Below are 19,246 nucleotides of genomic sequence, written 5' to 3'. Positions count from 1 at the left end.
CAGACTCTACCTGGCCACTACACCAATGTGCCCCAACAATGGACCAGCTCGGCCAGTGGTGGAACTTTCCACCAATGCCTCCTAGGCCAGACAAAGACACCCCCTCCCCAAGATACATTTTTATACACAGATACAAACAGATTACATGTTATTCCTGATCCATCCAGGTGACACCCTCTATTGTGTTTGGACTAAAACAATTTATCATCCTGTCATGACTTTATTGTTAGAATGGGTCAGTACATTCTTGTTCTCTGTGGGCAGCAGGCCCACTAATATCGGGACAAAGGGAGCAGCTGCCATGGGGCCTGGCAATTTAAAAGAGGCAGGGGCTCCCAGCTGCTTCTTCCGCTACTGTGACAGCAGCAGCTGCCTTGGACCCTCTAAATTGCTGCTAGAGCCCTGGGCAACACACTTCTGGAGGAGGCTAGCCCTAGTTCTCTCCTTTCTGCTAGAGGCCCCACTCCTCCCAGGAGTCTGTCAGCTGCCCTGATAGAGAGTGTGCTGATCTCAGGATGATCTGGTGCTACCCTAGAATGTGTTTGTGTGATTTGTGCTAGTACCTCTTAGGTATGTGTGTTTCTGCAATATGATCTCTATTCATGCTAGCTGCTGTGAGCAAGGCCTGCCTCTAGTTCATAACTCCACTTTGCTTTAGATTAGGGATGAACTAGTTAGGGCTTGGTCCTGCCATGAGGGCAGGGGACTGGACTTGATGACCTCTCCAGGTCCCTTCCAGTTCTACTATTCTATGATTAGCACAGTTTTGACCATTACTTTAGTCCAAGCCTTAAGCCTCATACCAGGCCTCTGATACACAACCTTACATTTCAGGCTCTCTTCTTACTATATTTCCCTACTTTGTGTTTTTATGGGGAAGATGTTTACTCAGAATCCTGGAAAAGCATAACGCATGGACCCAGTAGCCTGAACACTGTTATGTGGCCACCTACTTTGCCATCCAAACATTCATGCCACATTTGCCCCTTCATTTGCACACTTCCTTGTATGATTGATGGATAGATTTTTGTTGTCCATTTTGTTTTCAGTTACTACACAGTACTGTTAATTCATGTTATTGATTATACTTACCTGTTTGTTGTTAGGAAACAGGAATGGCTAGCTTCTCTGTTTCATTGGTTGCATTGCTCTGCTCTGTGATACACCAGTTGTTGACACAGATCCAGTTGTTTCTTGTAGTTTCTGTCTTCCAGATAACCTACTGAATGATACTAACCAATTTAACAAGTGTCAAGTTTAGTGTTGGTAGCCAGACAGTGAAAAAGATTATTTTGAATTATGTGCCTCAATTAGGATACAGTGTTACTTATTGAAAGGTTGACTGGTACAAACGTGGGATTTGTTTACCCAATTTGTAGTTACTATGTAATTTAATTTTTTATCCTTCATGTTAATTGTTGCCATTTGTTTGTTGATTTTTGCCTATGTGTTGGTAAGTGTTTTTGCAGTGTAATATCTCTTGGTGTCTTTGGTCTATGGGATATAACCTTAAACAGCTTACGTAAGTTAATATAATAAAAGTGTGTGTGTTTGTTTTACATTTCTCTTGTTTTTAATAACCCATATTTAATACACAGATTAATTTGTGTGGATTAACAATGTAGTAGGGAGCAAGTCTAAATTTTATAAATATTGTGTTGACATTCATTTTATTTTGAGGTGAATTACTAATTTTTATACTAAATGTAATGCTTAAATGTTAAAATAGATGCTCACACTCTTCCATGAGAAGGAGTATTGCTTCCCCTTGCTAAACACTTTGAGCAAAAGAATTAGTAGAATAATTTTTGCCATGCTTTTAAGAATTAATTTGCTTGTGAAACCAATTCCACTTTGGTTAACTGTTTAGAAGTACACATGTTAACAATCACTACATTCCTTTAACATAATATAAAATAAAATAAAAATTCCCAAACGAATTATAAATATAGTTCTAGGAAAATACTTTGAAGGTTTTAAACTTTTATTATGCTTGGTTTTGTTTGGGAGACAAATCTGTTGAAATTATTTGGTTAACTTTATGCATTAATTATTATTTTTAAACATTTTTGCTCTGTTATATTGTAATAACTATATTTAAAGTGCAAACAAGTTTATAAAAAGCCCAAACAATAAATTAACATTATTAATATTACTTTTCCATATTGCTGAGGTTTCTCCTTGCATTTTTTCTTTGAATAAAAAAAATTCAACAATTCCTCCCCCTCTTTTAATTAATAAAAGAAGAGTCTTTGTTACTGCATTATTTGTTGAGGCAGAGATACCTGTACATTTATAACTGAGATATTTTTGAACTTTATAACAGTGATGTTGATATTATTAATAATTTTATGATTATATCCCAAACATGATATTAAAATAGTGTGGTACCACATTTTCAAAAAAAAAAAAAAAAAAAAGGATATAAAATTGACTTTTGTTGCAACAAAACAATAATAAATTGGTAGTGACCTGATGTACCTCATTCATAGCACAGCATACATAACCCAGCTTACAATTAAAAATATGTGGCACCAGAATTCTGCTTATAGATATACAAAATAAGGCAAACAAACTCGTATGTGTATGCGTCTATACATTATTGGAAGTTGTTGTGCTCTAGTTTCCTATGTACTGGAGCTTTAAATGTAACGTAGCACAAAGTCTGTCAGCAGAGAGGCTCTCCAATTTGGAGAGCAGTTTCTATATGGCCTACAGACAGGGTGTGGGGGAAAGAGGGCACTTGCCCCAGGGCCTGGTGATTCAAAGGGGCCCAGGGCCCTCAGCTGCCACTGTGGCATCGGTGACAGCCAGAACCCTGGACCTTTAAATCATGGCCAGAGCTGTGTGATGTATTTTGTGTGGCTCTGAGGGCAGCGTGCCACAGTCTGAGCAGTGCAGAGGACTGGCTGCCCCTGGCCTTGCATTTTGCCTCTCAGGCCCCACCCTTTCTGGGGGTATGGAGCTCATAGGTTGAATTGAGGAGCTTAGCATATTACGTAACTATTTCAGACTAAACTTCAGGAGTCTTCATCTTCACATTGGAATGACTCAGCACTTGTCAGAAGTAATAAATAGTAATAATTATATGCAGGTCTGTGAAATAAATTATTCCCACAGCAGATGCTATATAGCCATGGATTTGTGTGTCATTGAAAAGAATGGAGAGCTCAACAGGGAGAGCGAAGAGGTGGAAAGCATAAGGCAGTTCCCATTGATCATTCTGGACAAAGACTACAGCTAATTAGATCTGATCAATGCTGTAATTAGCAGGCAATACAAATATAATATCTTACAATAGGAAAGAATATTTTTGTTGTTAAAGGCAGTTTTAGAGTAGGAGCAGTCATTTAGCAACATAAAAAACTGATGCTTGTAAAAAAAAGTTTGAATTAATTAGGAATCTGCAGGTAGCTGTCAGGTTCACTATCTGCAATGTATGTTTTTGATGGGATCTTCAGGGGTTGGGAACCTTTTTTGGGTCTGGGGCTGCTGACCCACAGAAAAAACAGAAAAATCACTTGGGGAGGGCACACACAAATAAGAAGCAAAAAACTGCAACCAACCAAAACCAAACCAAAACAAAAAACAAACCTCCCAAAAACAAACAACAACTACAACAATACCCTCACTGAAGTGGCCCCCGACTTAGAAAGAGAAAGATACTCCCCACATTCCTTTCACACATCATAGCCTACACTCCCCCTCAGCATCAGGGAGCCTACTCTGCAACTCCCCAGCCCCAAGGGGGAACAGTGAGGGGGGGCTGGGGAGGCCTGATCCAGGCAAGCCGGGTGCCGCATCCAGCCCCTGGGCCTTAGGTTCCCCACCCGTTTTTAGAATAATAGCCCTGGAAACTGAAGTTTCTTTTAAAAAATCCACTAAACCTGTCAGGAATGAGGAGGCTGAAGATGCATGTAAGCCCCTTCCTACCAGCTCTAATGGTAGCTGGTTACCTTGCTGACACAGCCCAAACCTGGGGAAGAATAGCCCAGGAAAAAGAGGGCCCAAGCTAGCTAGAAGCTTTATCGATTCATCACTTGTGCTGGTAAGCCTCTGCTACCTTGTAAACTAGAGCTTCTTCAAGAGAAACAGTGACTTGATTTTTTATCATGTTACTATGGAAATGCTGCTTTACTGTGCACTATTATATGTAAGATTTGCCACAGGAAAACTGGACTTTGCATTTTAAAAAACTACTTCACTTGTAGTTGTAAAACCATGGCAGGCAAGAATTATGGAAAGGAGAATTTTTGTGTTACCAGCTGTGACATAGTGTGGGTGCTATCTACTTTGTAACCTTGTGTTTCTGCCTGTCTGTATTGTGTTATGTGTGATTCCCAAAGACTCCCTCCAAGTGTGTATTGGCCGTAGACACCTAAGGGCCAGCCTGATAGGATAACAACTCTGTTCCCCGAAAAAGTGACAAAGGGATATAGGCGGGGCTGCCCGGGGGCCGAGTGACCAGTTGCTGGGAGTGTGAGTTAGTCTCGGTTGGGCTAGGATGTTTTAGATCAAGGAAGGGGTGAAGCCCCTTCTCCGCGAGAGGAATAATGCTGCCTACCCTGGCTCCTGTGCTAACATCGATATGTGAACCAATAACTTTCTGTTTTACCTGCTGGCTGAGAGTCACATCTGGCTGCGGATGGCGGTGCAGAGTCGGAGGCTCCTCGACACACCATCACACCAGCTTTTGTCATTTTAGTGGAGGGAATATGGTCCACTAATCAGGGCAACAGTCTAGGAGCCAGAGTGGCTCATGTTCCTGCTCTGATACTGCCTTCCTACATGATCTTGGACATGCCATTGAGGCCTACATTTACACAGAGACTTAGGTGTTGTGATGCTGAGCATCACAGTGCCTAATTTTTAAGTGCCTAGAAGAAATACAGGATCACCATTTGTGACCCACAAAGACCGAATGAGGCACCAAGTTTCCCTCTACAATGAATGGGCAGAGAGAGGTACCTTAGAATGTGATCCACAAAGGCCATCAAGCCACCTAACCTAGCCACTGGGAGATTCCAAGAAGAGGGGTGTGTGCTAAGCCCTGCCTCTCTCTAAATTGGGTACCTATATCTGCTAGTGATCCATGAACCAGGGGAACAATAGGCTCCTCTCTGCCTACCTCACGTGTGGGAACAAGGTAGGAACATGTTCAATGGCCACGTAACTCTACACAAAGCAACCAAGAGCCACTCCCTTATAACTATTAGTCCAGTAGTTGACACATTCATGCAGATATACAAGATTACAGATTCATGTCTATCCTCTGCTTGATGAGGAAAAGGAAGCTGAGTTGGGATTTGGTATCTTTCAGTGAGTGTCCAAACCACTGGGGTGCAGCTTATAAGAGAGGTCCTCCTTGCACTGGCTACTTTTTGTGGACTTAAGTGCCTCTGAGCATACCTACTGTCTGAGGCCCTGCATGTGAATTATGTGTGTGAGTGCCTGTCTTTCCCTAGCTCTTAGCTCACTGTAAGGCTCAAGTAGGAGATAGGTGTCGGGTGCCTAGAATGAGGTAGCAGTGAGCGTGACCAGATGCAAGAACACAGGCATCTGGGAAACTTTGACTAGAAAATCTTAGGTACTGACTGTGGTGGCAGCTTGGCAGGAGTTTGTTGGGTCGCTGTGGTGCCAAAAAATGAGATTTAGGCACTTAGGTAACTAAACGGCAGGCATATATACCCTTGCAGATCTTGGGCTTAGCTTTGCTTTGCCTCAATTCTCCATCTGTAAAAACAAAGATAAATAATACTTGTCTCCCTCATAGGGGTATTGAGAACACAAACAAAATATACATTTTCAGGTGCTCAGATGCTATAGTAAATGGGAGCTATGCAATACCTAATTCACATATTTATAAGTCTCACAATAAATGTGTTTTTTCTTAAGGCCCCAGCTTCTAGAATTTTCTGAATGTTATAAAATCTCAGCTTTCATTAAAAAAAACATAGTGGCTGTGTCTAGACTGGCAAGTTTTTCTGCAAAATCATCTGCTTTTGCGGAAAAACTTGCCAGTTGTCTACACTGGCCACTTGAATTTCCCCAAAAGCACTGACGATCTCCTGTAAGATTGTCAGTGCTTTTGCGGAAATACTATGCTGCTCCCGTTCGGGCAAAAGTCTTTTTCTGAAAAACTTTTGCGCAAAAGGGCCAGTGTAGACAGCAGAGATTTGTTTTCTGCAAAAAAGCCCTGATCGTGAAAATGGCGATCGGGGCTTTTTTGCGGAAAAACTCGTCTAGATTGGCCATGGACGCTTTTCCACAAAAAGTGCTTTTGCGGAAAAGCGTCCTGCCAATCTAGATGCGCTTTTCCGAAAATGCTTTTAACGGAAAGCTTTTCCGTTAAAAGCATTTCTGGAAAATCATGCCAGTGTAGACATAGCCAGTAAGTTTCTTGCCCTTATACAGGTTGAACCTCTCTAGTCTGGCACCCTCTGATCTGGCAACATCAGTGGTGTGGAATCATTTTAGTTAGCCAGATGTCCACATATCATGTGTGTGGCCAAGTTTTCTGTGATTCCATAAAGTTTGTTTACAGCCACTAGTCCTGGCTCTCAGTGTTCTGCGCTGTTATTTAGCTCTAATTTATCCCTAAATGCCTTCTAAGAGCCCAGAAGTGTTGGTAATGCTGCTACACAATATTGGCCTCCCAGGGTTCTTCAAATTCTCTTGTTTGACACCAGTCAGGTCCTGAGGGTACCAGACCAGAGAGGCTCAACCTGTAGTTGGAGATCAAAGAATGGAAATCTTACACCAGTACCCCCTAAAGGCCTAGAAAAGCACAAGACAAATTTTTAAAAATCCTATATATATATATATATATATAATGATTCTTAAGCCACAAAGAATTTAGAATCTTGGCTCATGATTAAAAAAAAACATTTGGGGGTCCTGGAAATAGGAGGAGAATATGATTTCAGTGCAGAGCTAGAGCTGAAGTGGGGAATAGAAAAGATTCATGTGAATCTAAGCTCACTCTATCTTTAGCTCTAATGAAGCTAAGCATTGTTTGGCTGTCCACTTGTGTGTAGTAGTCCATTTTGTTACAGTGAGTGGAAATGACACCATTATGCCTCTTGGTTCCATTAGTTTATAATTTTATCTGGTTTTGCAATGAGGTTTGCTTTGCTCATTGACACATCTGTGCTTCCTTACCAGGGTGAAGATTGGATAATTTGGTGTAGCTCCTGCCTGGCAGCTTTGCTAAAGGACAAGCACGGAGGAATAAGGCTTGCCCGAATGAATACAACACTTCTTAAAATGGATCTTTTCCATTAAAAATTGTGACTATCTAATAAACATGAAGCAACCATTTTGTCATCTTGATGACGTGTCAGGACAGGCCCATACTCTTTGGAGCCACCAGCTGTGAACAGCAGGCTACACTTCTGAGCTCTCATAGAACAGCAGGCTCTTATCTGTCTATCCTGGTAGACATTATAAAGCTGCATTTCCTGTTGCTGATACAGAGATTTTCAAGCTGTGTTTCCTGTTGCAGTAATTTTTTTAAAGGTAGTCCCCTAGGACTACGCAGCTGCCCCTTTCATATCAATGCTGAGTCTGAATAATTTTCAGTTGTTTTTAAAAACTGCTTTGAAATGCCGTCTTTTAACTTTCATTTTATGACCATGTAAATATATCTGTAGCCACATAAGGCAGGGATAAGACATCTGCAGTTTTCTTTTGCTCCTCTGCAGTCTGTCTATACAATCTTTGCAGGTCATGCTCAGAATTATTATAAGGATTGCATGTATTGTGCTAGCACATAGGAGCCCCACAATCATGGAAAAAAAGCCAGACCTCTCTACCAATGAGCGTACATTCTAGCCCCCATCTATACTATGAACTTACATTGGTATACCTACATTGCTTAGGAGTGTGGAAAATCTGAACTGAATTCTCAGGCTATGTCTATACTGCTGGATTTGCCGGCAGTGCCTATGCAAATGAAGCACGTATTAGCATTTTGCCACGCTTCATTTGTATAATTTATTCAAGACCTTTTTGCTCAAGAGGTTTTTGCGGAAAATCAAGCAGTGTGGACGGGTTTTTTTGGCGCAAAACCCCTGTTTTTACTAGCTCCTTATGCCTGTCCTAGAGAGGCATAAGGATCTTGCACAAAATGGGATTTTTGTGCAAAAAAACCCTTGAGCAAAAATGTACACATTGCTTGTTTTTGCGCAAAAACCCCTTGTGCAAAAATGGCTTGAATAAATTATGGAAATGAAGCATGGCAAAATGCTAATCCATGCTTCATTTCCATAGGCACTGCCTGCAAAGCCTGCAGTAGACGTAGCCTCACAGTGCTATATTGATGGGACAGTTTCTCCCATAGCCAGTTCCTGCATTTCAGGAGTGTGGAGTACCTATGCTAATGGAGAAGCTCTTCCATCGGGATAGGAAGTGTCTTCATGAAGCAGTGCAAATATGCTGCTGCAGTGATACAAGTGTATAAAGCCCTTTATAATGCTTTGATTATGTGGGAAATGTTTGGTTATGGACCAATGCCTAAGTCTCATATTGAGACTATTGAACTGTGCTGCCCTGCTAATTGAGGTAATTTACAGACTTTGACCATTGGGTTGTATTGGGAATACTGAACTCAACTGCTCTGCCAATAAGGGTGAGCTATAGATTGGGACCCAGGGGTTAGAGGACAGGAGTAATCTGACTTGAGCATGCAAGATTGAAGGCCCTGACTGGGGGTGAAAGAGAAAGTATGCAGGCGTAACAAGGGCAAGGCAGACACCCCTATCCCGCCCTTGACGAGGTTCTGACCTCAGACATGTGACAAGCTCATAAAAAGCAAAATCTTCCCTATGCAAACCCCTCAGCTTGCGGCAGCAGTGGTGCCAGAGAGGCTTATCCTTCCCTATTATACCTGCCGCCTATACTCTCTTTTTGTATGTGCTGTTGAATTCTGAGCTCTTGAGCCCCTACTGACTTCAAAGCTGAGTTGGGCCTGAATCAGATTACCAACCCCGAGTATTCTCAAATACACAGCTGGATTTTGTGGGCCCAATCACTGAGCTCTGGGGCAGAACCTACATTTACTTCACCAGTTGGATATTAGGCCTATAAAGTGTGGAAGTAAAACATTGCATCTGATCAACCTGCCCCAGGCTACAGAAAGGACAGAGCCAGAAACCAATCTGAATTTTTATGGCTTGTTTTTTTTCTAGTTCTGCTTCATTGGGAGTTCAGTATGTGGAATTACAAGACAATGGCTTTAGTGCATGTATGGTCAACATTTCCCACTAGTCACTGACCCAGCCATGATAAAGCTGGTCATCTAGCAACTAATGGAGCTGCTCCTTCAGCTCACGTGGTACGTTTGTGCTTTTGGAATTGAGGGGCACAGGTTTTTTCCCTTTGGCAATCATGAAATCTATAGATAGTGCATTCTCAGAACAATGGCAGGATGTGTCTTACAGCATAAGATAAGCATGAAAGTCTGGAGCACTTACAAAAAAGAAATCTGAAAATGTGCCATGACAGAATTCACTCTCCAGAGCAGTGCCTCCTGTTGGCCATCTTGGGGATTAATGCTCTCAGTTGGCACACCATCTCGTAGTGGTGCTTCTTTTGTTCTTGTCTCCACTATAGACTGCTCTGAGCCAGGGAAATGCAGCACCCTTTTCATGATTTGACCCTTCAGCTGGAGGCAAAATATCTCTTGGTTCTATAATATGGCTATTGGTGGTTATGGTGGGGGACCTGACCTAGTCACTACTCAGCCAAGGGACCCTGTATATAGCAGCATCCTCAACTTTTCAGCCAGCACGGTTTCAATTCCCTGGGGCCCCAATACCTTCTTTGCCCTCTTCTCAGAGCCCCCGGGGCTCACAGATCCCATCAGCTAGCCTTCTCACACCCCTGAATCCTGCTGGCAACTGTTCTGCCCAAGCTGCTACCTTCTGGCAACCCCAGAAACACATTCCTCGCTCCTATGGCTCTCTGCATCCACAGATTCTGCTCTGCCCTCCAGCTCTCTTTTACTTGAGGCCCCGGAGCCTGGTTTGGCTTTGTTCACGCCTGTCACAGATACTCACTGCCATTTTCTGTGCACCTTTAGAAAGAATCATTTTTATTGAATTGCTGCCAATTACAGTTAAATACAAGTTAATATTTCAATCAATGTTGCTCTGTTCATTCTTCCAGCACACCCATTTTACAATTTACTCAGATTATTCTGAAGTTTTAGCACCCAGCAGAGACTGTTAATTTATGGAAACATTTCTTCCTCCCTCAAATGTAATCCTTCTTCTCGCTCATCTGTGGTGATTATAATGCAATTCACATTGTCAATTTTTAAAATAATAAATGAACACACAATCGTTTATAAATATCTTGAATCAAAACTTTTATCTAACTGCACTCCGGCAATTATGCAAATAAGTGGGCTGAATGATTTCAGCATCCCCAAATTATCAGACTGTATTTAAGAATAAATAAAAAAGTTATAATGGATTTTAAATATTTATGGTAAGTTGTTTATCATGCAAATCAGCACAGCATCTATTTGGTGGCATTATGTTCCCTAATCATTTTTCTTGGCATACAGCGTGCTGTTCTGACTAAGATGCTGGGCCAGATCTCCAGCAGGTGTAAATCAGTGTAGCCTACTAACTTTGATAGGGCTCTGTGGATTTACATCAGTGGAAAAATCAGGCCATCTGTTTTGTATAGCTGCTTTTTACATAAACGCTATCACATCCTGTGAGTAATCCTCACAGAGATCTGGACTTCACTGAATGCCTTTTATTGTGTTTTCACCTACATTTTGTCTAATTTTTTTTAGTGACAATTTAGAGATCTGCAGCCCGCTAACCTTTGATTTATGGACCAAATATAGGTTTTTGGTCAGTCAGTCCATGCAATCGGATAGCCTTGCTTTAGCAACCATTGCTCTTTACTCTAGCCTCATTTTCCTGTATTTTATGGAAAATAATTCACATGACAGACATCAGAAGGACTGTGATAGAAATGTAGCCATGTAGGACTGAACTTCTTATATGCACCCACTGCACAGCATGGATTGTGTCTTTAATCGCTTCAGAGGGGTAGCCGAGTTAGTCTGTAACAGAAAAAATGTAAAAAACAACGAATAGTCTAGTAGCACCGAAAAGGCTAACAAAACATGTATATGGTATCACGAACTTTTGAGGGCACAGCCCACTTCTTCAGTGCTGGATGTCCAAAACCAAGAATGAATGGGGGAGAAGAGAAGGGGAGAGAAGGAAAAAAAATGGAGGGGAGGAAGAAAAAAAAGAGACAGTGAGTAGATAAACGTCAGAGGGATAGCTGAGTTAGTCTGTAAGGGCTCATCTAGACTTCGCTTGAAGTTTCGAAAAAGAATATGCAAATTCTGCTTTTGAAAGTGAAAGTAGTCGGGACGTGGTTTTTTTTTTGTCAAACTCCTCCCTTTTTCAAAAAGCTGCTCTTCCTCAAAAAATGAGGTTTACGTGGCATTTTGAAAAAGGGTGGGTTGCCAAAAAAATCTGTTCCGACTACTTTCACTTTCAAAAGCTCCTGTGGAATTTGCATATCCTCTTTTGAAACTTCAGTGTCGTCTAGATGAGCCCTAACAGGAAAAACTTTTGAAAACAACAAACAGTTTTCATCTTAAAGACTAAATAGTTACAAGAGGCTGATAAGAACTGTTAGTTTGCACTTGGAAAGGAAGATGACCAATACCAGATTCTATATTAAATGTAGATGTCTTTAATGGTTGTGTAGAACAGTGTTTCTCAACCAGTGGTACGAGGTACTTGAGAGGAGTCTGGAGGGGAGGTACATCAACACAATTGAAATTTGGAGAAAACTGAATTTTTGTTTGAAGTTTTACAGCACTTTATTATTTTTGTACTTTTTACACCCAAACATTTCATCAGCTGCCCAACTACGATTAAGTTCTTTAAAAATGTGTTGCAATGGTAGAAAAAATGTGTGTCTGAAAACTAGGTACTAGGGGTAATTTTTTTTTAAAAGGGGTACTTTATAAAGAAAGGTTGAGGAACACTGATGTAGAAGAATTATACATATGGGGATGCACACAGATGTTAACTCACTATGATCAGGGACATCCATCCACTGGCTTCAATGACATTTTGTTCAGGACTTCAGAGGCTAGCTTAACAACATCCAAACAGCTGATGAGCTTTAAGGGAAACAGGATTGGAGCAAATACTGAGGAAGGCATTCCCTCCATTTCAGAAGGCATTTTCAGGTTCTGAATTCTGAGAGTTGTTAATGCTCTTTTGCTGGCACCTTTAATGGTTAGACGTGTTCATGGCCCAATTGTGTGAACAAAGTTTGTTCCATTGAGCATGACATTAGCTTCATGGCCAGTTTCAAAATTTCACATACCGGAGGAGTGGGAAGTAATACCACTCACCAATCTGAAGGGGTCTCCAGTTGCACATTCTAAATTAATTTCCATTTTTGAAATTTCTGGCCGAATTGACTTGTCCAAGGCCACAGAGAAAGTCATTACTACATCCAAAACAAAAGTCAGGTCTGCTGATGGCATGTTTCAGAATTAACCACCAGAGTAACCTTCTTCCATCCAGTGAGCTCAGGGAACACAATGAGAGGGTATTTATTTTGCCACAAGAGGCCTCTACCCACTATTAAGCCAGTGAAGAAGGGGCTGGATACCTTCCCCCACATACACTTTTGGCAATTTTCCTATCAGTACAAGTTCATAGTATGTGTGTTTGAGCTCTGCCACCTTGACACATGCACACTTGTTCCCTGGTGACTTCTGGCATGGGCAAGCAGAGTGCATTCAGGCATTGCATCCTCTTATTCTACAAATGCATCACATGCATTCAAAACAGATTTAGCATGTGTAACTTGCTCTTAGTGTAACTTGATAGGCAGCCTCATATTCCTGTGAAGCCCATGTTTTTCTTCTACACTGCAGTAGTCAGCTTGGTCCAATGCCCACAGAGCTGATAATTTTCTCTAAGAGGGCCTGTCTCAAAATCCATTGAATCCATGGAAAGTCTCCCATTGGTTTGAATAATCTTTGGATCAGGCCCTAATTCTTCAGTGTTCCTCTAGGGAACACCAAGAGACAAATCCCCACTTGTCTTTCTCTCATCTATGGCATTATGTTTATATCTTAAGTTACTGTGGAAATCTTACCTCCTTATCTTCCTTCTTCAAATTGACTAACAGTTCCTCCCTCTGGGAACGAAACAAACAGTGGCAGAGTCATTAACAAAATGTCCCTGAAGCAGAAACTGCAAAATCAATTAAATAGCATGAGCCAAACACTGACCCCTGTTGATATAGCCATCAAGGATTCCTAAGGCCCTGACTGTTGTGTATAATTTGACACAGTACCACGCTGAGGATGGTTGGGCCCTGCTGTGTTCTAATACTGAAGGGGCCTATTCCTAATCTGTGATAGAGAGACACTGCTCCTCAGAAGTGGGACACTAAGGAGATCATGCAATCAACTCTTTATGCCTCCCTAAGCAGCCCTGTAGGCAACTTGATCTTTTCTTAGCCCTCACTTATTTGGTCTGTGGAGTTTCCTACAGCTCTGCAGTGAAGTCTGTGTAATTCCATTCTGTGGTAGGTGAGCAGAGGAATTTATAGACAACATCAGCATTGTCATATTAGGGGATGGAAGATTGGGCAGGGTGTTTGTGGAGGCTCTCTGCTACCCCTTACCCTGATATGCATGGAGCTGGGGTGTGGTTTCTAGCACTTGTCTGATGGCTCTGCTCTGTTAGCTGTATTAATTTTTAAAGACTAGGGATTATATATGGCCATGCACTTCATTCAAGATTTTTTAGGAGGGAAAAGTAGTGTTCCCTATTGAATTGTGGTAAACACAGTATTTTTAAAATGACTTTATTTAGCTTGTATTTGTTTTATTTTGAGCTATTGAAGGTCACATTTTGCATTATTTTTCAGCACTATGATTGCCATAGTGATGTGGGGGATAGTTTATCAAGAAAATTATTGGTCCAAGTCCTGAGGTCCTAATGCTGTAAAAACTCCCACATGAGTTAGGGCCGGCTCTAAATCCCACTGAAGTCAATGGAATGACTTCCACTACCTTCCATGAGCTTTGTATCTGGTCTTAATTGAACTGAAGGTTTTCCACTCCTTGTGGTTCCTGGCCCAAGCAGTTTTCTCCTGTCTGGTAATGTCTCATTTAGCTGAAAACATGTGAACATGATAAACTGTGACTTTATTAGACTGTCCAGAAGAAGACAGAGCTACTGACCATGTAAGCCAAGGAAATAATCTCAATAAATGTGGAAATGCTTCAATGTATATAATAGTGTGCATCACTATCTGAAAAAGATCAAAAGCATCTCCCTCTCTCAACAGAACAAATTAGTCCAATAAAAGTTATTTGTTGTAAATATGCTATAGCTAAGCATAAGGTTTCTGTTCTCAGTCCAATCTCCACTTTAAAAGTTGCTCATAACTTTCACAGATGTAAGGTGTGTTCTAAGGCTAAAATTTTAGAAACTGATTCAGCCAAATGCTGGGATTTTTTTTAAGTGTGATCAAAATTGGTTCAGACATTTTTGAGTTATAGAAGTAGAAGGAAAATAATTTTTCTAACCGGAAACTATGGGAAAAGTTCCTTGAGAATTGTTCCTTGAGTGTGGTGCCTCAGGGTGATGTCCCACACTTTGGGGGTCACATGCTTTAATAAAATCATGAGGAGGAAGTCAGGGAGGGGTGGCAGACAGGCGAGTGGGGTTGAGTGAGGCAAATCAGGAAGAGTGAATACCAGGATGAAGGAAGTGAGGAAGCATAGAGTGCTGAGCACCCACCAGCCACCCCATAACAGAAACTCCACCTTTCTCCAGTGCATCCTACCCACTGACAGGCCCCACAAGTCAGCACCTTTCCCTCCCAGCACCTGGTGTGGATCAGCTGTTTCACAGCATCTGGAGTCACTAGGGAGCACGGGAGAGCAGTGATGCTGCTGCATCTTGATGGAGGGGACTGGACCGGATGAAGAAGAGGTGGGATGGGGACATAGGGTGGAGCCTTGGGAGAAGGAGTGGAGTGGGGTTTGGGCCTGGGTGGAGCTAGGAGAGAACAGACCCTCCCCAAGGACAGTTACTTGCATAACCCAGAAGTGCTAAACTTACGAACTTGGCTTAAATCACAGACCCTATTGAAGAAGAAAAAAAATATGCAAGTCTTTTAAAGCTGTCATATTCAGAAATACAAAGCTCATAGAGGGAGTTTAATATGTAGATAAATTAGTGTAACTACTCAAGAGAGAGATCTTGGAGTCATCGTGGATAGTTCTCAGAAAACATCCACTCGGTGTGCAGCGTCAGTCAAAAAAAACAAATAGAATGTTAGGAATCATTAAAAAAGGGATAGAGGATAAGACAGAGAATATCTTATTGCCTCTATAAAAAAAACATAGTATGCCCACATCTTGAATATTGCATACAGATGTGGTCGCCTCATCTCAAAAAAGATATATTGGCATTGGAAAAGGTTCAGAAAAGGGCAACAAAAATGATTAGGGGTTTGGAACAGGTCCCATATGAAGATAAATTAAAAAGACTTGGACTTTTTAGCTTAGAAAAGAGGAGACTAAGAGTGGATATGATAGAGGTCTATAAAATCATGAGTGCTATGGAAAAAGTGAATAAGGAAAAGCTATTTATTCCCACAATATAAGAACTAGGGGTTACCAAATGAAATTAATAGGCAGTATAGGCATGCGCAGCACATTTCATTAGAGTGTGCACCCAGGGAATTTTTTTTTAAAAGGTGAACATTTATTGAATACTCAATCATAAAGGACATGCTGTGAGCAAACGCAGGCTTTCTATACATTTCTACATTCAGCGCTTATTGCATAATACAACAATCCATACTTTAAAACTAAAAAAGCGTACCATGCGATTAAATTAAAATGCAAAGCCACTTTTTTCTGAGACATTAGGGTGTGCCTGGGCACACCCGGCACACACACTGTGCATGCCTATGATAGGCAGCAGGTTTAAAAAAAACAAAAGGAAGTTTTTCTTCACTCAGCACGCAGTCAACTTGTGGAACTCCTTGCCTGAGGATGTGGTAAAGACTAGGACTTTAACAGGGTTCAAAAAAGAGCTAGATATCCATCGATGGACCTAACCTCCATGAATCTATTAGCCAGGATGCATAGGAATTGTGGTCTCTCTTTGTCTGGAAATGGGTAACAGGAGAGGGATTGTGTGATGATTACCTGTTGTGTTCCCTCCCTCTGGAGCATCTGGTATTGACTACTGCCAGAAGTGGTCTAAATGGACCTTTGATCTGACCCAGTATGGTTGTTCTCATGTTCTTTATGTTCTTATGCATTTTATTTTTTTAGTGACCTACTTATCCCAGAAATGTAAAGAATATAAGGTCCGACCAAGGCTATCTTGAGATAGGAATTCTGTGTTAAGGATACCTCTGTTAAAAATGCATCCTTAACGAGGGCTTAATCTTTGATGAAGGACTCTTGATTAAAGAAGGACTCCATTTGGATATATTTGTCAGGAATACTTCAGATAAGGCCTTCCACATTAGAATGATCCAGTTAAGGGCGCTCACCTCAAAGATAGTTTGGGCTCAAATTCTCATCTGTGCCAACAGTAAACTTGTTGCAGCTGAGTGTAAGCAGAGAGAGAGAGAGGTGGTTCTAAACCACGTTCCTCCTCCACTAATCTTTGGCTCTCTGGAGACCAAGGTGACCCTCCAGTGAAACTTAGGAGCAAAATTTAGGAAAATGTTATTTATTCTGCCTTGTCCCATCCTGCCACTGGAACACCCCATTTCTGCTACAGCCATGTTTCCCGGATCAAACAGCTTAGAGATAGCTACATTTATATCTAGTTTTCAAAACCCCAGGATTCACTAAATAAGGATTCTCCTATATCCCAGCATGAGTTTTGATGTCCCCCTAGGAATAAGAGATCCTCCGGAAAAGGGCTTTATTCCAGAGGATCGCGCCAGTCTAGACGCTTTTTTTCCGGCTTTTCCCCAAGCCAGAAAAAAAGCGGCGGACATGTTTATTTAAATCCGCGGGAGATATTTAAATCCCCCGCGGATTTCCCTATCCTGACTTACCTGATTTGCATGGCTTTTCCAGAAATTGTGGCCAGTGTAGATGTAGCCAATGTGAATGGTGGGTTAGAAACCTTAACTAATTGAAATAACTGTATTTAGTGTGCTTTTCTCATTTCATATTTTCCCCTACAAAAAAAAAAAAATACTAAGAGAAGGTGAAGTTTGCAAAGTGAAGCACTCCAAATTCAGGAATTGTTAAAGATAATGATGCCATTGCAACATAATGTCTATAATTTGATGCTCACTTACCTTTTTTTCTGCTTTACCTGTGCAGAGGATCGACTATATTGAGTGAAAAAAGCAATATTCAATATTTATAATGTTCAATCGTTATTTAGGTCATTACTTTTACATAGCATGGTGAGACAGAATGTAGTCAGACAAATAGAACATCCGAATTGCATACTGACTGGGTCAAGGTAGTTCCTGGCTCCTACCTCATTTATTGTACGTTACTCTTCTTCTCCATTGAGAGCCCATTTGGGCCTTGAGATTCAACAACATTGTAAACCTTCTGCCAGGTGTTACCAGAACTGAAGAGGGCCAGGTTCAGTTATTTAAGAGTTTCTTCCGAAAACTTAATAACATTGGCTTTTGTCCTCACCCAGTAACCTGGAAAAATAAAATAAGAGCACCCACCCAAGGATCTCTCTTTGCAAGTAATACCTCCCCCCCCCCCCACCCCACAAAGGTAATTTTATGTGGAAAAGGAGAATCAGAATAAACTTGGGAAAGTTGGTAATAATACAACAATACCTCTGTCTGTCTATTCAGGATGTTTTTCCAATAATCTTATACTCAGTTCTCCTCTCATGGAATGAGCAAAACATTCCAGCAATAGTCACTTCCTTCCTTGGCTGCACACCCTCACTCACTCTTCATTGTCTCCCGTCCATATAGAAAGCACCATTTAATTTGCTCCAGGATCTCTGCTACCTGTCTCAGCAGGAATAATTACAGATTTCATTGATTGCTTAGAAGAGGCCCTCAGAGGAATCGGGGTGCAACTAGCTGTTCTATGGGGGCATGCAAGATATGACTTTGCCCTCCCTTCTCCTCTCATGGCTGACCTTCTGAGCATTAATTGCTGGCTAACATTAATTATTTTACTACATCATCTCAGTGTATTAAAGAACAATTAAATAAGTTTGTGTAGGTTTAATTGTACCTAGTATTTTATTTAATGAACAATAAAAACAGATTTTATGCCAGTCAAAAGTCAGCACTTCCCAAGTTATTAATAAACGCAAATGTCTCTTAATTTAAATTTGAGAGCAATCACCTGCATTGCTTAATATCACATAAAATAATCTGTTAATTATTCAACATGGATATTTGTTGAGACATACATTATACTGTAAACAGCAGCATCAGAATACTTACATGATAGTTTTACATATCTTGCTTTTGTGCCAGCCAAAGATTCTGTGAAGGGAATGGATTGTGCAAACTTGTGCCCAATTGCAATGACTGCCAGGTTCATTAAATGCTCTTGATCCGGTGTAGACTGCAGGTAATTTTTTAAACCAGTTTCAGCTTGCTGAAGGATTTTTCAGTGGCTGCCACTGGCATGGTGAAAACACTCTTATAGCGACAGCCACACTTGGAAAAACTGACTCAACATTGTTTTTCAGTATAAAGTTCAGTTTCTCAAGAGCAGATCTACAAACCCTCCCTTGATATACTTTCCATTTGTAGAAGAAAACAATATTTTTCTGATATTGGTCTCAGGTTCTGAAATCTGTTCTCAATCTTGCTGTTTACTGCATTAACCATAGCATAGAACATATTGTGCTTAAAGTGAAGTTCTGGGTCAGAGGTTTGCATTTGGTCAGTGCAGTAAGTGTTCCGGTCATTGTGAAATGCTTTGCATTTGCTTTTGCATTTTTCAGGAAAAGCAGTGGAAGCACTGAGTTCCATTGCAAGTGTACCAGAAGAAGCTTCCTCAAATCTATTTTCTCAAAAATTTGATGAGAGAGCTTGCAAGTTGTCAATCAGCAGAACAGCAGTGTCTAGCATGATGTCTTCTGACTGTACTGCAATGCTAATGGTGTGATTTCTGCCAACAGGTCATGCCAGCTCAACAGAGAAGTTAAAAAATCTATACACTGTTTTTCGTTTGACAGTGCATTAGCTTCAG

At 41.0% G+C, this 19,246-nt stretch overlaps 1 long non-coding RNA gene across 2 annotated transcripts in view; it reads right to left on the bottom strand.

Annotated features, from left to right (window-relative positions):
* LOC142829805 (uncharacterized) overlaps positions 1 to 18,863 on the bottom strand; it is a 31,408-nt gene extending 12,545 nt beyond the window's left edge. Inside the window, exons 1-5 of one of the 2 annotated variants that reach the window (XR_016349843.1) lie at positions 18,490 to 18,863; positions 17,863 to 18,042; positions 17,544 to 17,718; positions 13,159 to 17,388; positions 1,093 to 1,232 (exon numbers count right to left, since the gene is read on the bottom strand). This is a non-coding gene — a long non-coding RNA (uncharacterized LOC142829805). Of the gene's footprint in view, positions 1 to 1,092; positions 1,233 to 13,158; positions 17,719 to 17,862; positions 18,043 to 18,489 lie in introns of both variants that reach the window. The other variant, XR_012904606.2, reaches the window with a different exon arrangement.
* Between the last annotated feature and the right edge of the window lie 383 nt (positions 18,864 to 19,246).

Source organism: Pelodiscus sinensis, chromosome 6 (genome assembly GCF_052426305.1).
Source record: "Pelodiscus sinensis isolate ZL-2025 chromosome 6, ASM5242630v1, whole genome shotgun sequence".
Classification (NCBI taxonomy): Eukaryota; Metazoa; Chordata; order Testudines; family Trionychidae; genus Pelodiscus; species Pelodiscus sinensis.
This window is presented reverse-complemented; position numbering and strand designations above follow the sequence as displayed.